Genomic DNA, 18782 nt, shown 5'->3' on the forward strand with positions numbered 1-18782 from the left:
GACGTGTAACATCATAGTAGCACTGCAAAGCATGTCAAAGTGGACATCTTTCAGGCTGAGGGAATTCTGAGGCAGCATTCAATGTGAACTGTTATCCATCTTCTGTAGCAACATTTCTCTTTTCTTACAGAAACCCCACTCTTTTTTCTTCATAGCTCTTTTTATATCTCCTCCAATTAACATAATGCCATTCTAATCGCTTTGATGAAATTAGTAGGTTTGTTATTTCTATATCTTTTGTATGATTGAAAATAATCTTCACTTTGCTTGAGTTTTTTTTAAGAAAACATCTCAAATCAATAGTTTTTTTTTTTAAATTCCATCAATAAAATATTGCAAATAGGTCTTAGAAATCACCTGGCATCTTGTTTCTGAAGCTGGACAACTCTTAGGTCTTATTCATCAGACTGCTGAACTGTTCCTTTTTCAGAGACATAGATAGTATCCAAAAAGATTCTGATATTCTTGTTTTTAACTGTTACAGCTTTCTCAATCAAAGTAGCTGAACTTGAAACAAGCCCAATGTCATTTACTTCAAGGATTAACTCATCTTTCTGGGACTGAGATACTGAACAACCAGCACCTGGCCTCTGCAGATGTATTTTTCACCCAAGAAATTTCTAATTCAACCAGATCCCGTTTGTCATGGATAATGACATTGATGGAGAAGTGAGCTCACATGGACCTCATGTTGCAATGGAAGCCAAGTGCAACTCCCTTGCTCATGTTCTATTCATGACTACAAAGAGTGCAAACAATAGTCAGCTCCTTTGTATTTCCCCACTACTTGCCAACCCAGAGCCTCTTCTTTCTCTTTCCAAGGAGACCGAGATTTACATTGATGTGGTTGAAGTCCCTCTGCAAGGTCTCTCTGGGGCCCTTCACAATATATGTTTGTCCCTTCAGAGTGATGTTGACATTTTCTGGAATGTCAACAGTGTGCTGAGAATGTCTTTATTCTTGCAGTAGATGCAGCAAGAAGCTACTTTGCTTGATTTTTAAGAACGGTTCTTTTTTAAACACACAAAAAAACAAGTGTCACATTTCTTTCACAGCCCTTGTAGGAACCTAATATAATTAGAGACTTATAAAAGTCAGTAGTTCTGATATAAGGGGGGTTGAAAATTAAAAGAAGGCTGGAAACAGATGAAAAGGGCATGTAACTGAATTTGTCTGGGTTCAGGTCTGTTGTATCCCCAGCCCAAACTCTAGTCTATTATGTCCAACATGATTCAGAAGTATAACAGTTATCTCAAACATAACTGAACTCTTGATTAGTCCCCATGCCCCCATGACATGACTGTTACTCTTTCAGTGTTCTCCTTCTAGTAATGGGGATATTTTTCTTCTAGTTGCCCAAACTGAAAAATTGAAGTCATCTTAACTCTTTTCTTCTTACACCACACATACAATCTGTCCATAAATTCTTCGTACTCTATCTTTAACTATATCCTCGATTTAAGCACTTCTTATTGCCTTCACTGCAACAACTCTGCTCCCTTCTACCACAATCTCACCTAGATTATTGCAGGTGTCTCTTAATTGGTGTCTCTGTTTCCATCACTGATTTTCCACAGTTTATTGTCTACATAGCAGCAGTACACATAAGTCATACTTTGTCATGTCTGTGCTTAAAACCAGTAGCCTCCCATTATGCCCAAAGTAATTTCCAAATCCCTTAACATGGTGTATAAGGCCTTAGTTTATTTGACCTTCAGATATTTCATTGTTCTCATTTTTACTATTTCACCCTCTCTCACTATACTCCAGATTCCACAGTCACTTTGCTCTTTCAAGAAACTCAAACATTTGAGATACACTGCCTCTTAGGGTCTTTGCGTGTGCTGCTACTTTAAAATGTTTTTCTTTCTTTCTTTCTCTTTCTTTCTTTCTTTCTTGCTTGCTTGCTTGAAGTCTTGCTCTGTTACCCAGGCTGGAGTGTCATGGTGCGATCTCAGCTCACTGCAGCCTCTGCCTCCTGGGTTCCGGCGATTCTCCTGTCTCAGCCTCCTGGGTAGCTGGGATTACAGGTGCCCACCACCACACCTGGATAATTTTTGTATTGTTAGTAGAGACAGGGTTTTACCATGTTGGCCAGGCTGGTCTGGAACTCCTGACCTCAGGTGATCTGCACGCCTTGGCCTCTGAAAGTGTTGGGGTTACAGGCATGAGCCACTGAGCCCGGCCCATAAAAAGTTCTTATGCCCATATGAGTATGGCTCATATATAGCCATGAATCCTCTCACACTCTGCTGATGCTATTCCATCAACCAGGGACCTTCTGTAACTACCTTACTGAAAATAGTAAGCCTTATCACTCTCTATGCACTAGACATTGCTGTTTTTTTTTTTTCTTCTCATGGCAGTTACCACCACCAAACCTATTTCCCATTGGTATTCATTTGTTTTGTTTTCCATCTCCCCCATGAAGGTAAGAACGAGGTATATTTTATGTTCCATTGGCTTCCCCGTTCCTGGAATAGTGCTTGGCACATATTAGGTACACAATCTATTTTCTTCCAGTGAATGACTGAAACTACAGCAAGCTATCGTTTGAAATTGGAGTAAAGTAGGGTGAGAACAAGTTATAGAATCAGGGAGAACTTGAGTCTGAATCTTTTTCTGGCTCTGCCCACCTTAATTTTGGCAAGTTGGTTAACTCCTATATGGATAACCTATAGAATAACATATATGGATAACATATATATGTGGGAGACAGAGAGAGAGAATGACACACATAAATTACTTGGCACAGTACATGGTCCTCAGAACTCAAAAAAGGTCACTTTCTGACCCTTCCTGTTAGGCCCTTCCTTCTCTAAGCAACCCACTCACCTTTCCTGGGTGATGTCTTGGCTGGTGTCTTAAAGGACTTCCTTGCTATCAGAAAGAACTCAGTTGAGAACCATAAGGCTCCCACCACTAAAATAATTGGGGTGTCTGTGCCTGTGCTTGTTTGTAAGCTTGGCTTGTTACAACCTGTAGACGTGTTTTTCGACAGATGTTTGACATCGTTTGTCTTCCAGCACAGACAGTACCTTGATTTGTGATGCAATGTACATTCAGGTTGAAAACTGCTATCTAAATTAGTGCTGCATGAGGCGGTTTACCCAGAGCCTCATGCTGCTACTGCTAAAAGACAACTCAAATCCTCTAGCTGTGTGTGGGAGGGAACATGGCAGTTCAATTTAAATACCTCTGCAGATGCCTAAGTTCTGAAAGACACATTCTCTGCAGCGCACTGTGTTTCTGTGCTGTCATTCTGTCTATTCAGTCTCAGCTGCAGTCTAACAGAGAGGGGAAGAGGTGGCCTGTGTTCTGAATCAACAAGTCGTATCATCAGCATAATAGTTAGGAGGTTGACTTCTGGACGAAGACTGCCTACGTTCAAATACTGACTTCACAACTCCTTAGCTATATGGTCTGAGCAATCCAACAGCCTCAATTTCCTCATCTGTAATATTGGGATGATCCATAATAGTACTCATCTTTTTGAGTCATTGTGAGAATTAAATAATATCTTTCAAGTAAATCACTTAGAATATTTTCTGGAAAGTTATAAGTTTTAATGCTAAGTACAGATGATTATCATTATGCATGGAATAAGGTGGAAGAGGAGCAGTAGTACAAAGATTAATCAGAAATGGACACTTAATAAATCTGGTTGAATCCCCTAATAAAGACAGGCATGCAACTAACTCTAATACAGAGCAACATAGGAACAGAAATGAAATGTACTTAAGCCAGTGGGTTACAGGGTAAGGAAGAATTCCCTGGAGGCTGAGGATGGAAGTGAGGCATGTATAGGGAGGAAGAAGCTGATTTACTTGTGATCTAGAAACTGAATCCTATTTAAATAGACGTAAGCAATATTTGATACTAAGGAAAGACACAGGCATGATTAAAACTACTTATCTTAATGTGAGAAACTTTGAGCTCAGAGTCTTTTATCACATGTCTTTCAGCTTTTAAGTGAGGAAATGGTATTCACATTGGCCAAGGTGGATGAGCAAGGTGTCAGGGAGCCTTTATTATGCACCAGGAGCAAAGCAATTAGCTTTTCAGCCCATCCTAAGCTTCCCAGAAAGGGAGTTCCTGTCTCCATTTTACAGATGAGAAAACAGAACTCGGGTGGGTTAGGTAAATTAAACTTCCATTAGCTAGTAGAATCTGGCTGTAAACCCAGATTTACATTGTTGTAGATCCTACATTCTTTCTACACTGTCATGCTACCCGCTAATAGATGCTGAAATTTATTCTTTCTGAATGAATGCAGAATGAATGAATGATTCATTCTTCTGAATGAATCACTAAGAGGCATTCCTGAATCCCTTTTGGTAATTAGCTCTATGTGACACACTTTTCTTCATGCCATAGCACACAAAAAAGATGGCAATATTTGTCAGGCATGCTGAGAAAACTAGATAGGGTTGTCCCTGGCATCTGGCTGCCCTAAGCCTTGCCTGGACTGAGGAAATAAAGCATCTAAAAATATCTTTGATCTTGGTACACTTACATGTTATATACCTGGGCTAGAGGAGGATAATCCATTAACTCAACCCTATTAGCGGCTCCTGCCCCTGTCAGTTTCTCTGGGTTTCACTCAACCACAGGAGAACAGATGGTACAAGGAGATCAGTGGCACAAAGAGCCCCACCACGAGTCCTGCTTAGGACGCCACCAGCAATTCTCCTTTGCCACATGATTGAAAGCTCTGTGCAGAATGCATTTCAGAAAACGAGCATCCTCTCCAACACCATTCCTCATTTTCACTGTGCCATGAAACACCATATGTATTTATATCACACGAGTGGCAATGTTTAAAAGAAAAACCTTTTAAATCAGTTTTCACATTATTTCAAATGATGGGAAAAGATCATTTTGTTTCTCTCTTAGGGATAGGAAGGCAGTGGTTTTTTCTTTTCTTTTTTTTTTTTTTTTTTTAATTTCTTCCCAGCCATCCAAAGGATCTGGTGTTTCCACACCTGTGACAAGTATCCTTTAAGATGTACAGCATCTGGGACACATCTGGTTAGATTGGCAGTTCTTGTATAACTGGACTTAAAATGGTGTGGGCTTCTCCTTCCTGACTGAACAAATTTAACATCCCTCCCGCCTTCAATTTGAGTGTATTTATAATCCTGTATCCCACTGCATCTAGGAATCATTTCATTGTCTGCCTCTTGAACCTGTTTGTGTCATCGAGGCTATTCTGTAGGGTCAGCCCTGTACTTTGGATCCAATTGTTTGTCTTGGACACATTTGTACTTCAAACTGAGCTTTATGTGCTGGGCCTTCTTTCATTCCAAATTGGGAATTCTATTTTGTTCCATGACCTTCAGACATCTACAGACACATGCCAACATACACACTTGTATGCCAAGCAAGGTTCCTTGACAACCAGCCTGGGCAGAGCTCCAGGTCTCCTGCTTACCTGGGTGAGTAACACAGGAAGTAGCAGGGGGTACAATGCAGAGAGGACAAGAATAGCTTCAGTAGTGGCAGCTGAGAAGAAATTGTAGGAGGCAAGTGGGTTGATTCCCTATATATTACAGTTTCTGACTCGGAAAGCAAAGATAAGTTAACTTTTATGTGACATGTTATAGTTTTTGCAATGTTTCTTACATCCTGCTATCTGTTTTTAACTCAAAGCAGTGGGTTTCTTATCCATATGTCGGGACTTCAAGAAGAACACTTTCTTTAGTGCACTGATTTTGTTAATTTTAAGTACCAACCATTAGCTACAGTCCTTTAAAAGGCCAACTTTTTATAAGCATTAGTATTGCCTTATGCATTATCATGTGCTTCTAGAAGGGGATGTTTTTTCTAAGCCAAGAGAATTCAGAGACTTCAGCTCCACTCATTCAGGTTGCAATATGGCAATTTCAAGTTACAGGAGAGGCTGAAAGGATATTGTAGTGATAGCTGAGGGATAGAAAGGAATGAAGAGCCTAAGAGGAGTATGAAAGAGTGAAAGTGCAGTTTAATTGGACAGTGAATGGGCAAAGTGGAGAAAATCCTTTGGTGTTCTTGTCAAAAAACTAGACAGTGGGTTTAATTATATCTATTTGTTAATAAGGGGCCTATAAAGAGAGCAAATGTCTGGGATTATAGTTTATAACATAAAAATATGGAATTAGAAATTTCAATATTTCAATATCCAGCATCGACTAATGATTTGGTAAGTGGCAGAGTTCTTGCAGAGAGAAAAGAAACACTAGCCATTCTGGAAGGCCATTCTCACACACACTTTCTGAGTGAAGAGAAAGAATAAGACAGGGATTTACAGGAACATAAACCACTGCTCTGTGCAGTCTATGTCTCACAGGAGGATCTGTGAAGTAGAGAAGGCAGGAGTAGGGGTGGAGAGGAGATTCATCATTATCAGCTATTTTTGGCTAGAGGCTAAAAACCGTAAGCTTGTAGTCTCATTAAAAGAGTCTCTCCATTCATTCAACTCTTCATCACTTCGGAAATAGAACATAGTTTTGTGAGAAGACATTTTCTGGCTTTCTATTCTCCATGAATTCACATACACACAAACACACCCCACACAACACATACACACTACAAATACACAACACACACAAAATGCATATGTACCATACACACCACACATATATTACACATACACACCACCACACATACACTACACACACCACACACATGCCACACACACACTACACACACCACATGCACACACTACACATATCACACGCACCACATACACCACACATGCACCACATATGCACCACACACAGACCACATGCCACATACGACACACACACCCCCCACATGTACACCACATACCACACCCACACACACATCAAACACCACACACCACACACACAAATATTATTTTTGTGCACATAGACATCTGTAGATACCCTCCTATTTCTGGAGGGAGAGCTTTCAATCTTTATACTCTCTGACCTCTCACGTGGATTCAAGGTGAGAAAAAAAAAGGGACTTCAATACCCGCCAAATCTTAGATTTGTTAGAACTGGGAAGAATGTGTAAAAGGTAGATGCACCTTAAAATTAGAATACCTAACCCAGTTAACTCGTCATAAACACATGACCCCACTGTGTGATGAGGCAAAAGTTCTGGGTTCTCAGAAGAACTAGTAAGAAGTACCAGTTTCTTACATTGCCCTTTTTCTCCCACATTTAAATCTCCATAAACTTCACACATTCCCTATCATCCATTGACATCCAGTTTTTGAAACTTTTTCAGTGTGTCCTCTGGAATTAACATTCTATCAGCAGCAGAATTGCCTATATTCTCAGAATGTTTTCTGAGCATTTCCTTCATCTTTCCCCTGTTATCCTCTTCAGTGTGGCTATTTCCCCCGCCCCCCCCAACTCCTCAACCACCAGTCCTGGAGGAAGAGCAGCTATCTTCCTTCTCTCCACGAAAGCTTCCAGAGCTTTCCTCTGAAAGCCCTAGCTTGACATCTCATATCACCATTTTATGTCATCTACTTACCACTCCTTGCTAATATTCTTGCTTATCAATCTTTGAGTTACTTCTCTTGATATATAAATGATATTAGTTATTGATTCAATGTTTCTTTCTCTATCACAACTCTACTCTTCATTCTTGGTAATTTCAATGTATATGAAAATAATCTTTCCAGTCGTTCGTGGCCTCAATTCCTTGAGCTCCTGTCCTCTAATGGTCTGGGTGTCTATGCCACTTTAATTCACAACCTAATTTAACTTCAATCCTTCCTGAATTTCAACTGTATATGAACCATGCTCACAATGCAGTGATTACTTTTCTTTTTCCAGATCAATCATTTTATTACTGCAATTTCAATAATCAATAGACCCTACTGGATGTCCATTCTTTTATCCTGCCAATTTTTCTTGGCCCTTAAATCTCTGGTTTGCTTCCACTGCTTTTCCAGCTTAAATTCAATGGTCAATCATTATAATCAGTTTCTTCTTCCATTCCTCTTCAATTCCCTTGCCTCTCTCTCATTTATTAATATTCTTTCACAAAACATTGGTGAAATTCAACTCCCCATCTACCCAGTATCTCTGGCCATGCAGTTTACTACCTGCAACAGAAACTCTTGATCTTACTGGCAGGTTCCATATAAATTGATGATGATAAACAAAAATGCAGGCCTAAATCATGCTATAAATTGTTAGTCAATTCACTCTTTCATTCTTCTACCTCAACAATATGCTGATGACCTTGTTTCTCACTTCACTGAGAAAAATGACACAATCAGAGAATGATTTACACTCACATCAACCATACCTATGGAGTCAACCAAAACATAAATTTTGTTACTCTAGTTGAGCTATCTACTCTGCTAAGTAAAAACCAATCTCTTGACCGGGCGTGGTGGCTCACGCTTGTAATCCCAGCACTTTGGAAGGCCACGGCAGGTGGATCATGAGGTCAGGAGTTTGAGACCAGCCTGACCAACATGATGAAACCCCGTCTCTACTAAAATACAAAATTAGCTGGGTGTGGTGGCATGTGCCTGTAATCCCAGCTACTCGGGAGGCTGAGGCAGGAGAATTGCTTGAATCAGAGAGGCAGAGGTTGCAGTGAGTGGAGATTGTGCCACTGCACTCCAGCTTGGGTGAGAGAGAGAGAGAGAGACTCTGTCTCAAAAAAAAAAAAAAAAAAAAAAAAAAAAAAAAAAAAAAAAAAAAAAAAAAAAAAAAAGAAAAGAAAAGAAAAAATAAACACCGAAAAAACAATCTAAAAAACACCCCAAAAACAATCTCTCTATTTGTACACTGAACTCTATCTCTTCTTGCCTACTTAAAAAACAAAAACAAAAAAAATCAAACAATTATCTTCCCTCTCTCATGTGTAAGGCATTGTTTTCCTCTCTACTGGCACCATTCCCATAGTCAAACATGCTCCTGTTTTTTCCCTTTTGAAGAAGAATCTTATGCCATTTTCCCCACCTCCCAGCTTATGTACCATTTCCTCTCTTCTCTTTGCAGCTTGTATCCTTAAAGAAAAGTCCATTTTGTCTGCTGCTGATTCCTCTCTTCTCATTTTCTTTTAAACCTACTAACTCAGGTTTCCATCACTTTCAATGAGAGTGTTGGAAAGTTGCTATATGGTAGAGGCAATGGGCCCTTCTCAATCTTCATCCTATCTGACTACAGGTGTTTGACAAAAGTAGTCACTACTTCCTTCTTAAAACACTCCACTCATTTGTCTGCCAGAACTTTATATTCTTGGCTTTTCTTATCTCACTTGTCACTCCTTCCTAACCTTCCTTTGCTGGTTCTTCCTGCTTTTCCTGGACTCTTACAGTTATCTACCCCAGAGATCAGTCTTTAATTCTGTTGTGTTCTCAGCCTATACTCACTCCCTTGATAGTCTCATCTGATCTCCATGCTATTTGCCAGTCTACCAGAGTTACACCTCTAAAACACACTGAGATTCTCACCTACCGGCTGGTAGATACGACTGCCTGTTCAACATCACCAAGTGGATGTATAGAGAACATCTCAAAGTTAACATGTCCCACTTCTGATCTTCCTCCCAAACTCAACTCTATCTGCAGACCCCTCTAACTCAGTTATAAATGTTCTTTCCTACTAGTTTCTGATACCAAAAATCTTGGATGCTCTTGGATTTTAGTTATTTGCGCTCAAACTCTACATCTGATCTCAATGGAGATTCTATTGGCTCTACCTTACAATATATACAGAATTTTTAACACTTCTTATCACTCTGTATGAGCCTTCTAACAGGTCTCTGAAAATAATATTTCCACTTTGGTTTGGTCCTTTAAACTGTTTTCTCAGTATAGCAGCCAGAGGGGTCTGTCTAAAATAGGTCAGTAAATAGTATAGTATTTCTTTGTTCCAATCCTTACAGTGCCTCCTATCTCATGCAAAGGAAAACTCAAATGCCTTCCATTAGCCTACAAAGTTGTTAATTTTCCAAGTTCAACTATTGACTCCCTCCATGCATTTTCCTCCAAATATATCTGGCACTTCACCATTTTTCAGACATACAAAACATCCCACAGCTTATTGTCTTTGCATGAGCTGCTCCCCTTCTTTTAAGCACTCTTACTCCAATTTTCCACTTATCAAATGCCCTTGCCTTCTTCCAATGTTTGCTTAAATGTTTTCGTTACTGTGGGGCTTCTTCTGTTTACTCAATGTAGAATTATGTCCAGCCCCCCACCCACCACACACATGTACCCTCATACACCAATTCTCTTACTCTTCTTTTTCCTCCCGTATCACTTGTAATTTTCTAACATGGTATATATCCTACTTTTAAAAATTATATGAATGTGGATTATTTAATCTTTATCTCCCTTCTCTATGATGCAGGCACCAAAATGACAGAAATCATTATTTTTTTTCAGTAATGAATCCCAATATTCTGAAATAATGCATGGAACATAATATGTGCTCAAAAAATATCTATAGGAAAAAATAGATGATTGAAAGAATAGATGAGCTGGCTATTCTCAGTTTTATCCTAAGCCACTTAGACAAACATATACTTAGAGAGTTGATACAGTCTTTGACATCCAACATAGTTATTTATTTATAGTATGTTATTTATTGAGAGTATGAGCTTGTATATGTTATTGAATGCCATCAAAGAGATTGGCATAACAGATACACATCTTTGTTTTGAGGTGGAAAAGGGAAATAAATTAAGTCAAACACTTATCACAGTGCTTGGTACATAATAAGTATTCAATAAATGCTGGCAATTACAGTGTGCTTTGTAAATAGTTGCTATTTTCATTTTCCATCTTCCTCTTACTTCAGAGGGAAGTAGATAGTAACTATTTTCTTTTGTGACACAAGTCAGCATTTCTGAGCATCTGTAGCTTAGAGCTTCTGATCAGATTGTGTCAATAGTGTGCCTGAATTTAATGAATTTAATCGGCAAGCATATTGTTTGTGCAGGAAAAAAAGCAATTGTCTCTGTGTGATATTTGTTTCTGATTAGCAACAACAATTGCCTCTCCATTTTCAAGCTCTGGTTCATATCAGAGTAATGTTTCTGCAGTGCATACTAGATGAAAATGAGATTAGATTTTCTTTCACTGACAGCCTGACTACAAGCCTTTTAAAGGTAAAAACAAAATACTCCTACACAGGGCACGAGTTCTATTTCTTTTAAATAGGATGTCATATTGCAGATAGCATAATGCAGCTGCAGTAAATAAAGAGCATTTGTTATTTTTAGATTGGCAGGGTGTGGACGGAAGTGGAGAAAAATGTTTCAGGTTGGTTGTGCAAGACTTTCAAAATGAAAAGTGAGCCAAACTGAGGGAACCCTAATACAATTCCTAACAATGGAAACAGCATCTCTTCTACAGTCTCCTCTCTCTCTCTCTTTTTAAATTATAATTTAGAGACTAATTAAAAAAGAGTAAAAAAGATGGTGGGAATTTTGTTTAAAGAAAATTAAATGAACAAAATCTCATGCAAGGTTTTGATCATACTAATATAGGAAGACAAATTATAAATGAAATAAGAACTTGACAGAGACTCATATACATTTATACCTCTGAGTTTGGCAAAGACATCTTGTTGAAAAGTGATTGGCTGGAGAGAATAGCAGAAAAAGATTATTAAGAAATCTCTTTTTTCACGGAGTCTTAAAATATGCAGATGAGAAGGGATCTTTTGAATCATATTATTTTCACCATTTTAAGTGAGCATACTGAGAGTCAGCAATTTTAAATGTCTTGCCCAGTGTCACATGGGAGGTGAACTAAGCAGCAATAGCCCTGGACATTGAGTCCCATACATTTGTACTCCATTCACGCTACCTCTTCTGTCATATCACAGAAGAGATGGTGACGCTAACTTATTGACTTTTAAAATAAATAAAAAATGATTTAAAGGGAGAAGGTCTTTTAAATAGCATTAGTCATGAAACATCAATTTTAGAACTTAAAAGGAGAATGAAATTCTATTCAGAAGGATTTTTGGCATAATTAGACTAGCATCTAGATATTAAGAAGTGTTGCAGTATAATGGAAAATATATCTATGCAATGGAGAGGAAGATATCTATTTCAGACGATTGCTAAGATGACTCATGCAAAATCTCTCAACCTTGTGCCTGATGCTTAGTAGATGCTCAACAAATGCTATGTATGCCCCAACCTTCACTTAAATTTTTTTTTCATCTACATCGTAACTTTTACGTGGTAATTTTTGCTCTTAGAAAAATTGAAAAGCATCATGAACCAGCTGAAGGACAAACCAGGTGAAAAGCATATTTACATTATATCATTCAAAGTCTCATCAGAAAACAGATGTAGTAATGGCTTCATAAATGGGATATTAACAAAGGTAAAGACAGGATTAGTGGAAATCAACAAAGAATGGTAGAAAATATCCAGGATTCATAAAATACTATGCAGCCATAAAAAAGAATCAGATAATGTCCTTTGCAGGGACTTTGATGGAGCTAGAAGCTATTATCCTCAGCAAACTATGCAGGAACGGAAAAGCAAACACTGCATGTTCTCACTTGTAAGTGGGAGCTGAACGATGATAACAGATGGAAACATGGGGGGAACAACCAGCACTGGGGCCTGTCCTTGGTAGGGTAAGGGGAGGGAGAGCATCAGGACGGATGTTGGGCTTAGTACCTGGGTGATGGGTTCATCTGTTCAGCAAACCACTGTGATATATGTTTATCTATGTAACAAACCTACATATGTACACTGGAACTTAAAATAAAAACTGAAGAGCAAAAAAATAAATAATAAAAATGAATAAATAAAAATGTACAGTATTAGCAACAGCATGGAATTGCTACCAGCTCTAGGCCCAAAGCAGCAGAGAAGGAAGAGTTATCATAATCCTTAGGAAGAGAAGCTATAGCAATAAAGAAGAGCTGGCCGAGAGGAGATGCACATTTTACTTTTTTAATTAAGCTTTTAATTTTGAGATCATTGCAGATTCATATTCAGTTATAAGAAACAATACACACAAATCCCATGTGTCCTATACCTAGTCTCTTCCAATGGTAAAGTCTTGAAAAATGACTACAATATCACAACAAGGATATTGACATTTACAATGTCAAAGTATGGGACAGACAGTTCCATCAGCATGAAGAAGGCTCGTGTTGCACGTTAATAGCTACACCCATGGGTAAGTATATCCATAAGCAACCACTAATCTGCTCTCAATTTTTGTAATTTTGTCACTTAAAGAACAAAACTTAAATGGAATTTTGCAGCAGATGAACTTTTGGGATTGACTTTTTTCATCCAATAATTATCTGGAGATTCATCTAAATTGTTGGGTATATCAATAGTTTGTTCCTTTTTGTTTGAGAGTAGTATTCCATGGTATGCATATAGTACAATTTGTTTAACCATGACCATTCACAGCTTGTTTAGTCATTTGATGGTTGAACCGTTGAAAACATCTGAGCTTTTCTACTTTTGGCTTTTATGTATAAAACTGCTGTGAAAAAAAAAGAAACGATCAACAGAGTGATCAGACAACCTGCAGAATGGAAGAAAATATTTGCCAACCAGCACATGAAAAAACGCTCAATATCAGTAACCATTAGAGAAATGCAAATTAAAACCACAATGGAGTACCAACTCATACCAGTCAGAATGATTATTATTAAAAAGTTAAAAAATATCAGATGCTGACAAGATTACAGAGGAAAGGGAATACTTATACACTGCTGGTGGGAGTGCAAATTAGTTCAGCCACTGTGGAAAGCAGTTTGGCAGTTTCTGAAATAACTCAAAACAGAATTACCAATCGATCCAGCAATCTCGTTATTGCCTATATACCCAAAGAAATATAAATCATTCTCCCATAAAGACACGTGCACACGTATGTTCATCACAGCACTATCTGCAATAATAGCAAAGATAGGGAATCAACCTACATTACTACCAATGGTAGACTGGATTTTAAAAAATGTGCTATATAGACACCATGGAATACTATGCCGCCATGGTATTAAAAAAATGTGTGGTATGTAGACACCATGAAACACTATGCAGTTCATTAAAATGAACACGATCACGTCCTTTGCAGCAACATGGATGGAGCTTAAGGCCACTACCCTATTCTCGTGTTAGTTTTAACACCAAAATAGAAAACCAAATACTGCATCTTTTTATTTGTAAGTGGGAGCCAAACATCAACTGCATGGGGACACAAAGAAGGGAGCAACGGACTGGGGCCTACTAGAGAGTGGAGGTTGCTAAGAGGGTGAGGATTGAAAATCTACCTGTCAGGTACTATGTTTTTACATGAGTGATGAAATAATCTGCACACTAAACCTCATGACATACAGTTTACCTATGTAAGAAACCTGCACTTGTACCCCTTAACTTAAAATAAAGAAGAAAAAAACTGCTATGAGCACCCGGCATAACTATTGTGTGAACATAATTGTTTGTATCTCTGGGATAATGCCCAGGAGTGCAATTGTTGAGTTTTAAGGTAGTTGTTTGATTTGTTTTTAAAGAAACTGTTAATCGGTCTTCCAGAGAGGTGATACCATTTTACATTTCTGCCAACAATATATGACTGATATAGTTTATCCACATCCTTGCCAGAATTTTATATTGTTGGGTTTATTTTGTCTTGTTTTTCAGCCATTCTTAAAGGTGTGAATTGATCTCATTGTGGTTTTTATTTGCATTCTTCTCATGGTTAATACCGTTGAATGTCTTCTAGTGTGCTTATTTGGCATCTGTACATCTCCTCATGAAATGACTCTTCATGGTCTTTTGCCCATTTTTAAATTAGACTGTTTGTTTTAAATAGAAAATGCATATATTTGCACATCAAATCCTCACATGAACTGGAATCTAGATCCTTTGATTTCATAGCTGTCAGACACCAACTCAAAATGTGAGTCTATCTACTTGGGAGTTCTTAAGCTCTTATTTTCTGGAATATTCAACTTGGCATTTCTGAAAGTGATAACATGAATCAATCTCTATTCACTTCCAATGGAACAAGAGTACAATTCACATAAATAGAGTTATCCCCACAAATGAAGCACCTAAGAAGTTGGAGCTTCTTTTCAATTTGGTAGTTTAGTGAGAGTCTTACAAATTTAATATGAATTTCAAAATGTTCCTACTGAAATAAGAATGTTCCTTGCTATTGCTTAAGTCTGTTTCAAATGTTGGTTACTTTTTCTTGATTGGGAAAGATAGACCCTGTAAAATCTTCCAGTTAGTTTTCCATTTTATTTTTCATTGCATTAAGGAAAGACATGGAGTAACACCTCTGGTGACACAAGTGTTTGATAATGCAAAACCATTGCTTCATTTCTGTGATTCTTTAGAAATGAAGCCATTTGAGGACTTCATTATATGAAACTTTGTTTTTGTAAATGCAATGGAGAATACTGGGTATTTAAAAGAAGGTCATGGTACTTATTAAAATCATAGTAATAATAAAGATCCCCAAGAGAAGGGTAGAGTGATTTCTCTTATCTTACAGAAAGGAAATCTGACACTGAAAAAAATGTTTGGTAGTGGCTGCTCCATCTATTCTTATTAAAGGTGATTCAGTTATTATGCTAATTCAAAGATTTTTTAAAAAAATAATAGAAAATTACTCTGCTCACAGATCTAAGTGATTATAACTTGTCCTCAGGGTGCAAATCCATGCTTTTATCAGGGCATTTGAAGACTACAAATTGAGACTATTCTGCCTTTTAAGTGTCTGGTCAAACAGCACCTCTCTATGCTCCCTATATCTGAACACGTGGAAACACTTGTCATCTACACCTCTGTACATTTGGTCTTTGTCATGTGTATTGTCAATAGCATCCTCAAGATCCAGGGATCTATGGTCATAAGGAGAGATCCTTCAAGTTACATTTATTATTCCACTATTAAGATGGTCTTTGGATGCATGGTTTATTTCACATTTCTATTCGTATCTTGCAAATGTCCAAAGTAAATCATAAATTAAGTAGAATTTAAATCAGGACCAGAAAGTATAACTATGCTCACTTATTTGTCACTGCCTAAATTTCTACTATTTTAAGGAACCAAAGAATATTTCCCTTGACTCTGGAATCTTTATCCATATGGAAGTTAGCTCAGATTAAAAAGGGAGAATCTAAATCTTTTTTCCTTCTTTGTAAGCAAATACGTTCCTTGAAAAAGCTAACATGTCGGAACCCTTATCTTAGTTTTCATCTAGAATAAACACTGCCGTGGAAAATAAACAAAAAACGGTATCTGGTGGAGATGCTTTGGGAGTTTGTGATTGAGTTTGATTTGTGAAAGTCCTTTTCCACATTAATTAGTAAGTTATTTTCTTGAACTTCATTGAAGAAAAGATGCTGTACATTATAGCATGTGGTGCAATAATTGAAGCACTACTGAAAACTTGCATGTAGATAGTTAGATTAGATAGATAATAGATACATACATAGATAGATAGATAGTGATCTGCCCATGAAGGAAAATGTAGGGAGATGATTCTTGCTTTGTATGTTAAGATTCCCTGTCTTTAGCTTGAGGCCTCTGCATGGAAGATAAAAAAGATGATAGGTTTTGTTTGTTTGTTTGTTTTGTTTTTTTGAGACAGCCTCTTACTCAGTCACCCAGACTGGAGTGCAGTGGTTCAACCATAGCTCACTGCAGCCTCAGCCTCCTGGCTCAAGTAATCCTCCCACCTCAGCTCCCAAAGTTCAGGCAAGAGCCACCACACCTGGCCTGATGCACTGTTTGGTAAGATGAACCTGAGTTCAAATTCCTTCTCTGATTTAGGATACGTTTTTAAGCCATTTTCCTCTGTTCCAGTTGTAAAGAAGGCATTCTGCTCTTGGAAATCTAGCTCTAGGAGAAGCCAAGGCTCTGTTTAAGGCATTTGACTCCCCAAAGACTGCCAAGTTGTGAAGAAGCCCAAGATAGCCAGAGCAATAGAGCGTTTGGAGAGAAATGCTTGACCAGAATCAGCTGTACTTGTCATCCCACCCAGGTGGAGAGTGTGAATAAGGAAGCCTTCAGATGACTACTTCCGTTGTCACAGGTTGCAACCGTGAATGAAAGGCCTCAAACAAACACTGCCCATTAAGCTCAGTAAGCCTGCTAAACTGAGAAAAATTAATCTTTATTTCTTTAAAGACTAGAAATAGGATATATGAAATCCAGTGATATGGTTTGGCTGTGTCTCCATCCAAATCTCATCTTGAATTGCCACATGTTGTGGGAGGCACCTGGTGGGAGGTAATTGAATCATGTGGGCAAGTCTTGCCCCTGCTGTTTTCGTGATAGTGAATTAATCTCATGAGATTTGATGGTTTTACAAACGAGAGTTTTCCTGCACAAATTCTCCAATTTTACCTGCCACCATTCGTAAGACATGAGTTTTTCCTCCTTGCCTTCCCCGATTATTGTGAGGCCTCTCCATCCACATGGAACTGTAAGTCCATTAAACCCCTTTCTTTTGTAAATTGCCCAGTCTTGTGTACGTTTTTATCAGCAGTGTGAAAATTGACTAATACATCCAGGAATATAAGAGCTTAATAAATGATAACTGTTCAAATGATGTGCAAAATAAACATAGAACACAAATTAATTATTTAAATGGCACATAAATTAATATATCAAGATACAATGAAAACAAAAAAGTATTAAAATATTTTCTAAAACAAAGCTCTGTAATTAATATTAGCTCTTTTAGCAAACTGACAAAAATGTTTACCAGTTCCATATTCTGTTCCGAGATTCAAAATCCCAAGTTTAGTATTCTACGCTTTTGTTTTTTTATTTGTCATGTGGGAACAATAATAGTATCCACCTCACAGAGTTACTTTGAATAGTAAATGAGTTCTGCAGAACAATGCCTAGCATACAGTAAGTGCTTCATAAGTGTTTAATAGTATTTGTATCTGTGTTTTTGAGAGTCTCTTTGATCTCATTAAGTAATTCACAGTCATTCACTTGCCCTAGAAGCTACAAGAGTTAAAGTTCATCCTCTCCTCTAAGGCAGAAACCAGGACAGAATTTTTTCCTTATTCATAGTGACAGATTCAAGTCCTGCCTACCCAGGAAACTATCTTCCTTACTAAGGAGGTAAGGCTGAACATTTCTCTTCCTAAGTATTTAGGAAATGACTGTTTTCTTATTCCATTTTCATTGCAAATGGGGAAGCCCATAATCCCATGAAAATTAAAGTAGCCACTCCATTTGAATATTATTCTGACTCCAGTTTTTCCAAAATTACATAAATCATCTTTCTTACTAAATCTATTTTCCCACTAAAACTACATCAAAATACTGCTTTTGGAAACAGATTCTACCTTCTCTGAGAAATTATTCTGGGGCATGCCCTCCTTCTTTCCCTTCTACCCGACTCCCCAAAACACATACAGTGCGCTGTGGTCATATAGCTTCCAGAATCTGCAATGAACATCTCCTCACAGGACAATTTATCTCTTCATAATAAATGTGTTTCCTTGATTAATCGTCAGCTTTGTGAGAGCGTGGACCATGTGTGTAGGCTTTAGAGTTAACACCAAGTTAATACAGCAGCTTCATAAGCGACCAGCTGTATAAATTAGGCTTAACTTGTATTAGTTAAGCTAGACTAAGTTAACATTAGACTTAACTAAGCTTGTCACGTAAAAGAAGTGACTCCCAGTTGAATTTGAATTTCAGATAAAGATTTAAAAAAAAAAAAAAACTTAGTATAAATGTGCCAAATGTTGAATGGGATATCATCTAAAATTCAAATTTACCTGGGAATCCTATTATTTGATAAGTCTGGCAACCTTAGACTTTACTCAGTTTCCTTA

At 37.8% G+C, this 18782-nt stretch overlaps 1 pseudogene; it reads right to left on the bottom strand.

The window, feature by feature from the left end:
- Positions 1–395: 395 nt before the first annotated feature.
- On the bottom strand, positions 396–3012 carry LOC108527447 (60S ribosomal protein L9 pseudogene; annotated as a pseudogene).
- Positions 3013–18782: the final 15770 nt, after the last annotated feature.

The sequence above is a fragment of the Rhinopithecus bieti genome, unplaced genomic scaffold (assembly GCF_001698545.2).
Source record: "Rhinopithecus bieti isolate Rb0 unplaced genomic scaffold, ASM169854v2 scaffold_388, whole genome shotgun sequence".
Classification (NCBI taxonomy): domain Eukaryota; kingdom Metazoa; phylum Chordata; class Mammalia; order Primates; family Cercopithecidae; genus Rhinopithecus; species Rhinopithecus bieti.